Source organism: Schistocerca americana, chromosome 8, assembly GCF_021461395.2.
Source record: "Schistocerca americana isolate TAMUIC-IGC-003095 chromosome 8, iqSchAmer2.1, whole genome shotgun sequence".
Classification (NCBI taxonomy): domain Eukaryota; kingdom Metazoa; phylum Arthropoda; class Insecta; order Orthoptera; family Acrididae; genus Schistocerca; species Schistocerca americana.
Window position 1 is genome coordinate 32,807,792 of NC_060126.1, and position 6,019 is coordinate 32,813,810.

Below are 6,019 nucleotides of genomic sequence, written 5' to 3' on the forward strand. Positions count from 1 at the left end.
AGATTGGAAGTTTGGAGCATGGCTTCCGATATAAAACTAAAGAAGATCCAGCGTTTGCAAAACCGAATCGTGTGAATCGTAACGGACGCACCTCTGTGCTTGCTAAACACGCATATACATCGCGGGCTTGACATATAAAAAATCACTACAGTCATCCAAAACATAGCCACGAAAATGTCTAACTACCCCCTTTCGCAATCATTTCAGCATTAGGAGAAATTGACCAAAACACAAATTGCAGACGACTCAAGCACATAGTTACACAACAAAGCTCAATGAGTACACCGTACAACATGCTGTGTAGGCTACAAACTTTTCTTACTTTATTCTGAATTTGCGACATTCCCCTCGTTCTGGACAACATTTAATCTGCTGATTTTAACATTATTATTTTGGACCACGTTTTGTGCGCTAATTTTAACGTTACAGTGGGATGCTGCAGTTAACAGCATAACTCGTTTTCTTGAGCAGCATTGTAAAGTACTGTTGCGATGACAAAGAAGCAGTTCGTTCACTTGGCTACCAGTGCTGTGAAGAACCGCATGTAAGCCGGAAGAGTGGTTCCTACTCAGAGATTCTGAAGGGCAGGGATGCACCAGCATTCACGCGTGAAGCTAAAACATTTTCATTATCGAATGTTAAGTATTGAAAGCCGTCGTGAGGGTGTTAATTGCTAGAGGGAGCCTAACCGTCATTAAAGCTTTGCTACTACTGGCCCAGTATGTAGCTAACTACTCATACCAGGAACAAATAAAAATAATTATTCTGCCGATAGTGTGCGAAGTTACACGAAGTGTGCTGAAGAATTCTGTTGCGCGACGAGCTGGGCAGTCGGCGTCTGTGTACCTCGAGTCGGCGTTCGAATGCAGTCCAGACCTGAGCCTTTCTCTCAGTTTCACGTAATTTTGAAGGTCTTTATGTTTACCGGCGTCAGTGTTAACTGTTTTACGGTGTTTGTCAATAAATGCATTGTAGTGGTACCCCGAAATTCACTGAAAGCAGATTAGCTACCCGCATTCTACATACAGCCACAGATGTAGACTGTTTTCGTCTCTGAACGAATCCAGTAGCACTACAAGAACTGCTTCGAGGGACTACATCAGCGAGAAAACGGCACAGAACAGACAGGGAGGAGTCATAAGCTTCGCTTCACTAAGTTGATCTGTGAAGGATCAGCCCAACGTTTGCAGTCTCGAGTGGAAAGGAATGACCAGTCAGTCTCTCGAACAACTTTCTACGGACTCGTGGTTAGACTGGGAAACCTTTACAGAGCTTTACTGTCACCGGGGGATCTTGCAAACTACAGTCCTCTTTTAATGTTCTTCCATTCTTTATAACTTCAGTTAAAAAGCACTTTCTGTATATAATATTTAAATAATGTAGCTGGTTTTTTGAGAGTTGTTTGTTTCATTTCGGAGCAATTTGCCTCAGAAAGCAGTGTTAGACTTACCGGAAGGAAACGCTGGTAATAATGTGATACACCGCTGTACAGACGATGATGGCATGAAGCGTGCAGTGCCTGCGTTCCCTACTGTCTCGCAGCTCCCAGCTGGTTGGCCTTTCCTCTGGGCCGCCTCCTGGTGGGCACATTAAGTCCAGGGACGCATCTGCCCGTATGCCGGCACTGTCAGCAGCCAGCTAGGAGGCAGAGCAGCGCCGGCCAGCTCTCACTGCCAACCAGCTCTCACCACTAGGCAGCTCTCACTGTCTGCCTGTATGTCTGTGCTGTCAGCAGCCAGCTAGGAGGCAGCGCAGTGCCAGCCAGCTCCACCGTCTGCCTGTATGCCTGTGCTACCTGCAACCAGCTGGGAGGCAGTGCAGCGCCAGCCAGCTCTCACTGCCAACCAGCTCTCAGCCTGTATGTCTGCGCTATCTGCAGCCAGCTGGGAGGCAATGCAGTGCCAGCCAGCTCCACCGTCTGCCTGTATGCCTGTGCTGTCTGCAACCAGCTGGGAGGCAGTGCAGCGCCAGCCGGCTCTCACCACCTCAATAACACTGCAGGGGCGCCTTTCTCGCTTCTCATTCTCTGCCCGCAGCTCCTCCATCGCGGAGAAAAATCCGAGGAGGTTGAGGAAATTTTCTCTTATCGTAGGAAAAGGTACATTCCGAGAGATTCGAGGCAATACAGGCACAAAGTAACCAGTGTTGCTGCTCCACAGTTTATGTGAGCATCAACTGAAATAAACTTGGTACCTCCCAATAATAAAATTTATACCTTGTAAAGCAACCCTGTGATACGTGAATCTTGCTGAGGTGTGATGGTTGCATTTCCCAACGAAGCAAATAGCCATACCGTATGCATAAACCACGACAAAGGATTATCTGCACAGAAACGCCAGGTCCAAAAGTACACTGTCCAGTCACATTGATGTGACCACCGCATGCGTTCGACATCAATGTGCAGTAACCACTCACAGACGGCATGCTGATAATGATGTGATACACAGCTGTACAGACGATGATGGCATGAAGCGTGCAGTGCCTGCATTCGCTACTGTCTCGCAGCTTCCGGCTGGTTGGGCTTTCCTCTGGGCCGCCTCCTGGTGGGCACATGAAGTCCAGGGACGTGTCTGCCCGTATGCTGGCACTGTCAGCAGCCAGCTAGGAGGCAGAGCAGCGCCGGCCAGCTCTCACTGCCAACCAGCTCTCACCACTAGGCAGCTCTCACTGTCTGCCTGTATGTCTGTGCTGTCAGCAGCTGGCTAGGAGGCAGCACAGTGCCAGCCAGCTCTCACCGTCTTCACCGTCTGCCTGTGGTACCTGCAGCCAGCTGGGAGGCAGGGCAGTGCCAGCCAGCTCTCACTGCCAACCAGCTCTCACCACTAGGCAGCTCTCACTGTCTGCCTGTATGTCTGTGCTGTCAGCAGCCGGCTAGGAGGCAGCACAGTGCCAGCCAGCTCTCACCATCTTCACCGTCTGCCTCTATGCCTGTGCTACCTGCAGCCAGCTGGGAGGCAGCGCAGTGCCAGCCAGCTCTTACTGCCAACCAGCTCTCACCACTAGGCAGCTCTCACTGTCTGCCTGTATGTCTGTGCTGTCAGCAGCCAGCTAGGAGGCAGCGCAGTGCCAGCCAGCTCCACCGTCTGCCTGTATGCCTGTGCTACCTGCAACCAGCTGGGAGGCAGTGCAGCGCCAGCCAGCTCTCACTGCCAACCAGCTCTCAGCCTGTATGTCTGCGCTATCTGCAGCCAGCTGGGAGGCAATGCAGTGCCAGCCAGCTCCACCGTCTGCCTGTATGCCTGTGCTGTCTGCAACCAGCTGGGAGGCAGTGCAGCGCCAGCCGGCTCTCACCACCTCAATAACACTGCAGGGGCGCCTTTCTCGCTTCTCATTCTCTGCCCGCAGCTCCTCAACCGCGGAGATAAATCCGAGGAGGTTGAGGAAATTTTCTCTTATCGTAGGAAAAGGTACATTCCGAGAGATTCGAGGCAATACAGGCACAAAGTAACCAGTGTTGCTGCTCCACAGTTTATGTGAGCATCAACTGAAATAAACTTGGTACCTCCCAATAATAAAATTTATACCTTGTAAAGCAACCCTGTGATACGTGAATCTTGCTGAGGTGTGATGGTTGCATTCCCCAATGGTGCAAATAGCCGTACCGTATGCATAAACCACGACAAAAGATTATCTGCACAGAAACGCCAGGTCCAAAAGTACACTGTCCAGTCACATTGATGTGACCACCACATGCGTTCGACGTCAATGTGCAGTAACCACTCACAGACGGTAGGCTGGTAATAATGTGATACACAGCTGTACAGACGATGATGGCATGAAGCGTGCAGTGCCTGCGTTCCCTACTGTCTCGCGGCTTCCGGCTGGTTGGCCTTTCCTCTGGGCCGCCTCCTGGTGGGCACATTAAGTCCAGGGATGTGTCTGCCCATATGCCGGCACTGTCAGCAGCCAGCAGTGGAGAGTATAGAAAGCATGTCAGGGCATGCAGAAAAACAGTGCAGTCGTTGTTGTAATGCGGCAACAGAGCGATTTATCTAACTTCCCTAAGGGCACGATCATTGGTTCTATGGCCAATGGTGGAAGAATTTCCGACACAGCTAAGTATGTAAACTGGTTGCGTGAGAGATGGACTCTGTGGACCGTAAGTTACTGCAACTGCATTTATTTATTGCTAACACTGTATCGGTAGATCTGTGAAATAAAATAGATGGTTTAACGTTCAAATCAATGGAATCTATAATGGAAGTGACCACCAATAGGCATGAGAAGAAGTTCAATATAATAAGATCTAATGTACAGAGTACTAATAACACTGTAATGGCAGAGACTGTTATTAACAAATCGTCGAGGGCATTGTCTCAGGATGAGATTTCAGTTCTCGCAAAAGGAGGTAATTATGCCATTACTCCTACGCATGTACCAGTGGAAGAGATTACTGCGAATGTGGAAGCAGGGATTCGAACCCTCTCTAAGGCAACTGCTAATGCAATTCGTATTGAAATCACAAAGGTCTTATGCCATAATAAGCCATTGGAGAGTAATTTAACTAAGGGGGAGAGAAAGGCCCTCAGGGATTTAAATGCGGACGAAGGGATAGTTATTCTTCCATCTGATAAAGGCAATGCCACTGTGGTGATGAACAAAGAGGACTACAGAAGTAAGATTTTGGATTTATTAGTAGCGGGACATTACAATAAACTTAGAAGAGACCCGACGGCTGTTATTTTGAGAAAAACTAATACGTTGATAAAGTCTTCTACTTCCATTCCACAGAAGGATAAAAAAGTTTTGCTAAGGAGTGAAGCTAAGTGTCCCAGACTTTATGGTTTACCTAAAGTTAACAAAATAAATCTCCCTCTGAGACCCATTGTTAGTGCGATTGATTCCCCTACTTATCAAAAATCTAGGTATCTAGCTGCTCTTCTGCAACCGTACATTGGTAAGACTGATTCTTATGTGAGGGGTTCACGTCATTTTATTGAGAAAATTGAAGGTCTAACCTTGGCTCCTGAAGACATTCTGGTCAGTTTTGATATTGTATCTCTGTTTACTATGATTCCGGTCAATGAAGTTACGGCTTACATAACGGAAGTCTTCGCTGATGATTTGACTGCTCTGTTTAGGCACTGTCTCACATCTAGCCAGTTTCAGTGGGATGAGGAGTTTTATGAGCAAGTGGATGGTGTTGCCATGGGTAACCCGTTGAGCCCTGCGATTGCCAATTTTTACATGGAGAAATTTGAACAATTAGCGTTGAATAAAGCAAATAAGAGATCATGCTGTTGGTATCATTATGTAGACGACACATTCGTGGTTTGGACACATGGTAAAAAAGCCGTAGACGAATTTTTTGATTATCTTAATAGCATAAACCCTAGAATTCAGTTTACTATTGAAGTGGAAAAAGACCAGGCTATTTCGTTTCTCGATGTGTTAGTCATGAGACAGACCGATGCCAGTCTAAAACATAAAGTGTTTCGGAAGAGCACACATACTGATAGATACTTACATAAGAACTCCAATCACCACCCACAACAAAAAAGAGATGTAATCAAAAGTTTAGTGGACAGGGCAAAACAGATTTGAACGCCGGAACATCTGGATACGGAACTGAATCATCTGAAACAGGCCTTCGAAAAGAATGGGTACTCAAACAAAGAAATTAATAGAGTTTTAAGACCTAATTACAGCAGGCCAAAGGACAAGGATGGTACACAGCAATGGAGGAGCACGGTGTCTTTACCTTTCATTAGTAGGGTGACAGATCGAATCGGCAAAATTTTGCTGAAACATAAAATGAAACCAGTATTCAAACCTACCAGAAAAATAGGACAAGTACTTCGTTCTGTAAAAGATAGAAGGCTGCCATTATCATCTAGTGGTGTGTATAAAATTCCGTGTACCTGTGGCAAGGTCTATATTGGTACTACGAAAAGAAGTGTGAATACGAGGGTAAAGGAGCATAAAAGTCTTTGCCGACTGGAAAAAAAAACAGATAAATCGGCCGACGCGGAACATGCACTTCAGTCAGGTGACCATGTAGTTAAGTTTTCTGAAACTA